A 10407-nucleotide genomic window follows, 5' to 3' on the forward strand; every position below is an offset into this window, starting at 1 on the left:
ACTTATAGCCAAAAATAGTTCCTGACTATATTTATGTTGGTGATTAGGATGAAGACACAGATGGTATACTTTTATCTACTGAGGACAAAACAAATGATCATCAGTATGTTGAATGCCAGATGTAAAACATGGTTAAAAATCACAGAATTTTGTTCTCATGACATAAAGTCTTTGGAGTTTAAGCTTACACCTTCGAAATGAGTATAGTATAAGACTACTGAAAAAAAGTTAATTTTGTATTAGATGCTTGTGTCCCAACTATAGGGAATGATTTTCCCAATCTTGAAATAGTTTATGTACCAATGTTTCAGAACCAAGACTAACTGGTTAACATCAAAGAAAAAGATTTTTACCTAATATAGAAATATTCTATTAATTTGGACTACCTCAAAATGAAATAACTGCCTGATAAAATAGTGAGAACCCTAACACTGAGGGGGATGATCAAGAATATTTCTGAACTGTATGGCAGGTATAGCTAAATGACGTCCAAATTTCCTTTTAACTCTCCAAGATTCTATGGTTCTCATACTAGAACATATACTGGAGTAATGGCAAAATAAGACTTTTATTGGTTATCTCACTATATAAACCTGATACCATAGAAACATCTGACTAATTACCTTTAAAAAAATTTCATGTACAAAAAAATAAAAATAAAAAAATTTCATGTACAATAATAAGACAGCCTCTTTAAATAATTTATGCGGTTTCATAGAACTGATGATAAGATTTATCTTCTTTTTAATCATGGCATTGTAATATATGTAAGATACTTAATATTTTCTATAATTTCATCCTCTTCTTGCTTGATAAATCTAAATTTATTTCAAGGCTTGGATTAAATATTTCTACCAGAGAACATTTTCTAACAATGTAAAATGGGAATAAATAATACCTATGTCATAGATCGTTAACCAGACTAAAGATGATCCATGCAAAACATTGGTAAGTGGAGGTTATTTTTTTAAATGATAGATATTGTAATTAACAATACATGACTTTATTATATCATGTATCCCTATATAATTTGCTTGTGCATTTGTATCCCCTTCTAAATTATGAGCATACTGAGTTTAGGTAAGAGCCATGTCCTTTACCATGTACCCTCAAGGCTCTACCCACAGTAGTTGCTTGGCAATGATTACATATCCATGAATCTTACAGTCTATGTTGCAGGAACTAAAAGAATCATGGTATTCTGGAATGGAAGAAACCTTTAAAATGTTTATTAGACTACAACTCAGAATGATAAAAGTTGACTTGCCTGATATTACATGAAGCTATGAAATAAGAACACAGGACTTTTTAAAACTCCAAATCTAGTCTTTCACAAGTTTTCTGGTCAAAATTGTTTAAAAGATCTTTGGAATATTGGTATCCCATAATAACCAACTGCATTGCACTCTGTTATTTTTGTTATTGTTGTTTATCTTAGTGGTCGACTAAATCCTGATTTTATTGGGAGTGACAATGCACCCAGCTAAAAAAAAACAAAAAAACAACAACAACAAAAAAACGCACGTTTTCAAGTTTCCTTGCATATAGAGGTAGCAGTATGACTACCTTCTTGTAAATGGTGGTCTATTAAATATACATCAGTCATTTCCCAATTTTCAAAATTGTACTTCAATTGCTGTTTATTCGTAAATATTCAAAAATATAAATGACCACCAAAGCCCATGTTCTCTATAACACATAAATAAAAAATGGAAAAGTAATTTCTGGTTCAATTTCTAGCCCTTAGCTCTACACCACATCTCCTATGTTAGCTTGCCATCTTGTGGTCTCTTACTCCTGTGCAACTCATCTGACCACCACACACTCACACATCCACTTTTTAATTTGTTTTATATGCAGCGTGTAAGTTAGGTGCACATCCAATTTCACTCCCAGACCAACTTCATTTCAGCAAAGGTTGACAAACCTGTAGTGAAATACAAATGCTGACAGCTACAAATGAATAACCTAATTAAAAAAATATGCTCTGAGAGACAAGTACTTAAAAAACATCTGAATATTTATTGAATAGAACATGCATGTTTGCTGAATAGGAGTGTGCGTCACTTTTTTTTTTTTTTTTTTTTGGTGAAGTCAATATGAACATGGCCTCTGGATAAAGATGGAGAAGCAAGGTAGTAACAGGTTTTAGATGTAGATTTTACCAAATCAAAATGGTGACATGATCTTTCTTCCCATTCTGACACAATTACAAAATCTACTACAATGTTTGCTTTCTCTACTGAAGGTATACATGTGTGTATACACACACATATACACCACTGTGACTACGACTTAAATTTTCCTTTAGAAAGTATTCTAGGTTTAACCTCAGTAAGAACACATGGGTCTCTCAGAATAGATGAGTCAGATGGTAACATATGAATAAAAACTGACAATTACCTCCAATACCAGTTACTTCCTTTCTATGGCTGTGAGTAAATGAGTCGACATATAATGAACTCAGAGGTCTGACACAATTGTTTATTAAATATTCCCTACTGTCCTTATATAATAGATAATGCCAGATTTCAGTCTTTGGCTTCTCAAGGCCTCCTTCCAGGACCTTTGAGGTCAGCATTGTAACTACTGCTCCCCTGACTGCCCAAATATCAATGTACCAAAGGCTCTGACACATGGAGCATGCCTGCCCTTTGCTTCAGTATTGCATTTCTGAGAAAAGCTGTCTACATGGATGTTATAGCTTGGTCAATGAAAAGAAAAAAAATGTACCCATCTTATAGGACTGGGTTCCTACGGACAGTTTTAAAAATCAAAATTCAATTTTTCTCTCATTGTCAGGAATACTGGCTTAGAAAGAGCAACAGCACAGCTAAAATCTCAGTGATTACACACAACCCACCATTTTGTGGTAGAAGGGTCACATCATTATATAGAACATTCTGGATGTTTCTGGTCTTACACTTCTAGGAGAACAGCTGTTGTCTTTCATACTTCTGGCTCATCAACTGTAGCTGGGGAGCTGGTGTAGGATCAAGATTTTACTGGAAAAAACTAGAATTGCTTTAGTTTCACATTTTATACTGGTAACATGTAGACTGCATTAAAACAAATCCTATTTTTAAAGTGTAAGACATCAACATATGTCATTACATGTGACAGAACTTGTTTTACTCATAAGTATGTTGTACTGCCTTCCATATTTGCAATGATAATTTTCACCATATAATCATGATACTCTCCTTATGTATCGTTCTGTTTTGAAGTGGCAATACTTTCAGCCAGTAGGACAGTAGAGAAAGCATTCTAAGGAAGGAGTCAGACCTGTTTTGAGGGTGTGCTATTACAAGTCATTACATTTCCCCATGTCATTATCCTCATCTATAAAACGGTGTTGCTACTTTTTCTCTTCCTCCCATGGGGCAGAGCTTGAGAATTCCATTTGAAATTGCGTAAATAAGGTTTGACCAGCACCCAATTGCCATCATGGGATGAGAACATTCCCATTGAAGGCATACGCACTTGAGATGAACTTTGTAATGCTCCAGCTTTAAGTAGGCTTAGTAAATTCTTTCAATGATTGTTTTGAAATTTTCAAATAATATAATAATGTGTTTACCAGGTTTTAGGATTAGAGGTAACAGACAAGAATTATCAAAATGACTTGTTTGACTATAATTGATTACAGAAATCTTTTCCCAAATATGTAAGAGACTGATTTCACTGTATATCCCATCCCCCTTCCCACCCATAAGTGTTTAGGTGTTGGTTAACATCTTAAAGCCTCCACATTAAAAGGGGTTACTTTGGCTTGGTGAGAAAGGAGGCACTCTTCTTGTAGGGGTGACTCCTAGGTACCTGTTTCCATGAAGAATTTCCTGGTGCGATATGCTCCTTAATAGTCTGAAAGCTACCATGTCCTCAAAAGCCCAGTGACTTAAACATTTGACTGTTACAGAGGGAATACAGCATAGGAGGGCTATCATTATCACCCAGATACCCCATTCCTTTTCTCCAACCTACCCTGGGTGACAGGGGTATTTAGGCCATTTGGTATGGTAGTACTAAGGTTAAGTGCAGCTTGCATAGTGAACATTCTTCTGACATACTCATAGTTATTTTGGGGAAACACAAGAACCTGGAAGCTGAAATGGTAGCAAACAAAACCTCTGACTACTAGTTTCAGTTATAGGGCTCCCATTACACACCAGCTATGGAGTGAGAAGAGAGCTAGTCAGAATCCATTCAACCCCTCCACAACTGCTTATTTCTTTTTCTCTTAGCTTCTTTGGTTTAAGAGTACACAGATGCAGTGAAGATCCCTTGTAGTGAGCCCTTTGTTCCCTACCTTCATCAACACAGCTACCCTCTCTTTGTGGCACCAGACTTGATTCCAGAAGTTCTTTTTTTCCTCCTTTGGAATCAATATTAACCACAAACAACAACAAAACAACAATATATATAACATATCATTTACAAATTATCTAATTGCCTGGGTGGGGATTCTCTTCTGCTACCACGATTTTTACATCACTCCAAATAAAGACAATTATTTCATTTGGCTGCCTGTTTTCCAAATAAAGGTACAGATAAGCTCTGGAGTCAATGAATCTGGTTTCAACTCTTGGCTGTGCCACATACACCTTAGGCAAGATACTTAGTCTTTCCTCATCTTACTCAATTTTATCTTAAAATGAGAATAAAAGCATCTAAGAATTGATGTAAGAATAAATGAAAAAATAATGGAAATACAAGAAAAGTTCTTAAGCAGTCTAGCACATAGTAGGGGCCAATAAATATTAACTGTTACTATCATTAGGAGATCTGATACATAATTCTCATTAGACCGTAGCCTTGGTCTTGAATATTCAAGGCTTCTCTCTTGGTCACTAAAGATGCCCTCTCCTCTCCCTACTACCTCCACCTCCATTCTTATTATTGTAATTCCTCTCCTTGACTTCTGTGTAAGCCTTTCAATTCTATTAATTATGCTCTTTAGAGAGTTAACTCTGGAACTGCAGTTTACTACTTCACAAATTTGTATTCTGCAATCTTAACTGAATCTGGATCTCCTAAGACTTCTGGGACAAGAGGATACGAGAAGCTACATTTCCAAACTCCTTACATGTCCCATATAGCCTGGAAGGATTCTCCCTGACAAATGGCTTAATTAAGGACTTCAGCACTTGACTATCTCCTTACACCTAGTTCCTACTAGGGATATCTTCTGTGCAGTCCATTCAATAAATCAGACAAATATTCTTTAAATTTCTCAACTCCCAACAACTTTCATCTACATTCTAATTCACAGCAATCTACTACAGCCATTTCCAGACACTGCAAGCTGCATTGCTCCTAAAATCTTAAATTTCAATGCCCTGGTCTTTCATACCTAATTCTTGGCTTTATTCCCACTATACTCTGCCTTTGTGCCATAAAGACCTACAGTCCCTTGACCATTCTCTCTTCAGTCCTTTTGGCTTTGTTTCCTACTCTAACTGAGCTCAATTTACTCCTGCCAGGACTATCACACCTCTTCCCTCTTTCTCCTCCATTCAAGCTGAGGAACAGTACTGGAAATATTACATAATTATGCAGATGTTGTCACTACAACATCACGCTCTCAACTCAGCTGTGTCTTGAATGCTGATCAGTAATCCTTTTTATTTTTTTTAAGACTTCATTTATTTATGAGACAGAGAGAGGCAGAGAGACATAGGCAGAGAGAGAAGCAGGCTCCTCACAGGGAGCCTGATGCAAGACTTGATCCCAGAACCCCAGGATCATGCCCTGAGCCAAAGACAGACGCTCAACCGCTGAGCCACCCAGGCATCCCTGCCTGTTCAGTAATCCTTTTGTATCTGCTATTTAGCTCCTTCTCCCATTCTTCAACTCAAACCTTCACCATTTAAACCTTGGTTTCCTACTTTTCCAGGGCTTGTTATTCTGTACATTTGTTTCCTTTCTTTGTGACAAACTCAATATTTCTACTTAACAATAGTCTAAGAGATGTCCTTTCTAATTTTGTAAAGCTAATACTTCTAAACTGCATTCTTAGGACCAGGTTCTATTACTCTACTTAAACGTCTACCTCTTTAACAGGTACCTCCTCAGAGTCCACAAATATTCAAGACTCATCTTAAAATCCTTCAAATAAGGGCAAGCACTGACCAATTTCCTTTTCTTTCATGCAAGATACTTAAATAATTCATTGCTTTCACTTCCTTAGCTCATTCAACACTCAGTTGAATATAATTAGATAAACATTCATTGCTTGTATCCACTAAAACTTTTCTAAAGATCAATGACCACCAAAGGTTAATTCTAGTAGCCCCTTTATTCTTCATGATCTCCCAGTGCCACATGGCAGAACCAACTGTACCCTTCATCCTTCCTCAAGCTTCCATAATGCCCCATACCTTTACCTCCATTCCTGGTCCTCACCTAACCTAAACTTTCCTTTCCAAGTCATCTTTGCTAGTTTCTTTTTTTCTGTCTACTAAATGTTAGTGTTCCTCAGAGTTCTCTCCTTGCTGATCTTTTCCTACATGCTTGCTATTTCTTTCAATTTCAGCAAAATGTAGTAAGTGCTCACTGTATCTCAGATTCTGAGTAAAATGCTCATGAGACAAACCCAAGATACTTGTATTCAAGGGATTAAATTCCACACCTGTAGTTTCAGACCCCTATAAAGAAGTGATCTCTATTCTCTGCCTTAATGATGTATAAGAACCTCAAACTCAGTATTATTAACCTTTCTTCCAACTCTATTCCTTCTATATTATCTTGATAAACAGCATCACCACTCACAATTACCAAAGCCAGAAACTTAAGAATTTTGTAACATATGCTATTTTTACATCTTAACCCCTCTCCACCAAATCCTTCTCATTCAAACGTAACCCCTCTCTACCAAATCCTTTTCACTGGAACTTGTATACTCAATTTGCCTATATTGTGGAAAACTGGATGGACTCCAAGATACTCTTCAGCTACCACTGTATCATTCCTCTTTTACAACCACACTTTCCAAAAATAAGTGTTGACACTTGCTCTCCACACTTCTCAAACTCTCATTCAGACTAAGTAACTGCAAAGGCCATGGATTACTTTCTTACCACTAAATCAAAGAACACTTTATAATTCCCTTGCCTCAGCAGAATGTGGCAGATTTGTACACACCTTGAAATAGTTCCATCATACTAGTCTCAGGATTTTTCCCATTTCTCTTTTAATCTACTTTGATATACTGTTTGACTTATGCCCTGGATTCTTTTCTATACTCTTCCCTTAGGCAATCAACAATTCACAAAACTGCTCTTTTATCCTTATCCTAAATAATATTTCTTCAACCATTTATTCAAACCAAAAACCTGTACATTTTCTCAATTTCTATCCTCTTCCTCTTTCCCATAATCCATAAATGATCAAGTTTTGTTAAATACTCTAGATATCTTGTCTGTCCACTTTTCTCCTTTAGCTATCACTACTCTTCAAGTATTCTCTTCCCTGGACAACTTCAACAGCCTCCTTCACTGGTCTCCTTGAATTTTCCACTGGCACACTTATCAGAATGAACTTTTAAAATCAGCCTGGAGTTTTCTCTTACTTCCCTCATCTTATCTCCTTCTTTAGAGAAGTCTTTATTAACTGCTTTCCCTTACCACAGACTACATAGTACCAAATTCTCATCCTTTTACATTTTCTTATAATGCCCTTAGCACTAACAGTTATAGTATAATTGTGTAGACTCTGAGCCCCAGGAGTCAGAATCAAGTTCTCTTCATTTCCCATTTAAGCATTCAAGAAATTTTTACTACCACTGAATACATTCTATGTTCAAGGTACCAGATTAGTTCCCGGCACAGAATAAAAAGCAATTACAACTTGACAAATGGTTTGAGGAACTCAAAAGAAATCAACGTGGCTAGAACACAGTAGGCAAGGAGAGTAACAAGATGCAATTAGATAGGCATCTAAACATCTAAACACTAAAATACACACCTTATTTTATTCAGAGGGCAATGTGAAGATTTCCCTTCTTCTTCCACTCCCCTCAGACCCACTGAAAGTATTTTTTAAAAAAGATCAACCTGTTTAGTGGGGAATATTCTGGAAGAAAGCTCATAAGAAGAATGTTATGGTGGTCTAGGCAAGAAATGATGAAGATTTGGATGAGAAGTGGGTTCCTTTTTGCTTAATGTAAAAATCTCCATAATTGTGACCACAGGGAAAAGGTGTGAATTTGTTACTATGATGATGTTGAAGAACCTAGACTGAGAAACCTAAGTAGTGGTTTCACTTATCCAGATAAGGAATACTGGAACAGATTGAAGGCAGGGTGGGGAAAGAAATGATCACTTGGAGGTGTTATGTTTAACTTTGAGGTAGGCAGCTGAAATTACAAGCGTGAACTATTAAAATTTTGTCTTAGAGGTATACATTTGGGTGTGACAGGTACATTCATACTGAACTCCAGGGGATGGACTAAATCACCCAAGAGAGAGTGGAGACACACAAACAATAAGCTGAGGTCAGGTATTGGGAGAGGTACTAGGGTTGGACTCAGTGATGGAGCAGCCAGAAAAGATAAAGAGATAACTAAGAGACTATTTCCCAAGAGCAAATCATTAACCCTAAGGCAGTGAATGAGCAGAAAAATGAACAGATATGGCAGCATGGAAAAGAATGGTGATCCTGATATGAACAATTTCAGAACCGTTGTGGGGATATTTAAAGTGGGAGTAAATGAGGCAAAATGGAATGTTTGATAACTCAGATTAGCTATGATGGAAACCAAATAAAAGGGATTATAGTTAGACGGAATCACCCTCCCCACCCCCTTGTTTTAAGAATAGTAGCTACTAGGGCACGTATATAAACCATTGAAAAGAATCTAGTAGGAGAAAGTGTAATGAAAATAGCATAGTTAAAAGTAATAATAGAGTAGTTAATAGAACGTTTTTGAGGTGAGAAGTATTGATTTTTGATAAGAGTGCAGATCTGTAGATGGGTTTTTATCAATTCCCATTGGAGAAAATTTCTATCAAACTTTTCTATTTTCTCAGCAAAATTTGAGTAAAAGAGCACTGAGTAAAAAAAATAAAAATAAAAATAAAAAATAAAAAATAATATGCACGCAAGTCATTTAATTTTGTGGAAGTAAGTTACTACAATAAAACTGCAGAAAAACTGCCAGGTGGTTTTGAGTCTCTGAGATTATAAACTTGCCTGTTGTAATAATTTCCTCCCATTCAACTGCTCAAGAGCAGACAGGTTTTGAAATTGTTCTAGATCACGACACAGAGAGAGGGGCATGGTCTTAGGATACATACAAAGGAGTGCATGTAACAGTGGGACCTAGTTTCTAAGTAGGACAATTTGAGGACAGGGTGAGCTGATGAATAGTGAGCAGGTCGTAGGATTAATTGATTAGCTGTGATGAGGTAGAAGTATTTTTTAGTGGTGATATTCCAAGTTTGTGGCTGGCCAAAGGGAATCTGAATTCCAAAAATGGAAGTGATACATGTAGGGCTCCCATTTATGAGGAGCAATCACTGAAATGAAGCACCTCTAATGAGCAAAACCACTGGAAAATAAAGCAGATACTATCATTTTGTACACTGAGAGGTAGGTAGTGTTGGGAGGCAGATAATAAGATAAAATCAGAAACCCTGTTATAGAAGGATGTGTGAAACTTTGCCAATTTATCCATTCCAATTAATAATCCGAAAAATCACCATTTGTAAACAGCTGATACAAGCTGCATTGGTGCACATATCTGCTGATTATCAGCCCCGGTTCAAGGAATGCCATTTTAGAGGAGTGTTTCCTAAAATGTGCTCCTTAGAATACTAAGTAGGACATACCTAAGTATTAACATTAAAACATATATTCACTGTCAGTTAAGTCTGAAAAATTCCCATTTAACAGTTAACATGTTCTCTGCACATAATTTTGTCCTTAACCTACTAATGTGCACTGGATTCTTCAACAGCCAACTAGAACATGCTGTTTAGAAAACTGATCACAGATGTTCCAACCTGGTCGTATCTTACTACAATAAATATTTTGAAAACGTTTGCCTTACTGCTTATATTTTTTCTCAACTCTGTTAACATCTTTTCTTCTGACAACTACCATTTTTTGTCTTGAGTCTCTCTGCTTTTAATTTCCGACTTATCGAATCTATCCTCTATACAATACCAATTATCTTCTAAAATTGGTACCTGGGCAAACTATTGAACTTAAATGCATTCAGTAGCCACTTAATAAATCAAAACTGAAAACTATAAGGCATACAAGACCCTTTGTGATCTGGCCCATTTGCCTCTTCAGCTTCTCCAACTCCGTATCTTTTCATAGACCACTTGCAATACTGCAAATGCACATGCTGCATCCTCATACCTCCATACCTAGAATTCACCCTTCCCCTAAAGCCATCCA

This window comes from Canis aureus, chromosome 7, assembly GCF_053574225.1.
Source record: "Canis aureus isolate CA01 chromosome 7, VMU_Caureus_v.1.0, whole genome shotgun sequence".
Taxonomy (NCBI): domain Eukaryota; kingdom Metazoa; phylum Chordata; class Mammalia; order Carnivora; family Canidae; genus Canis; species Canis aureus.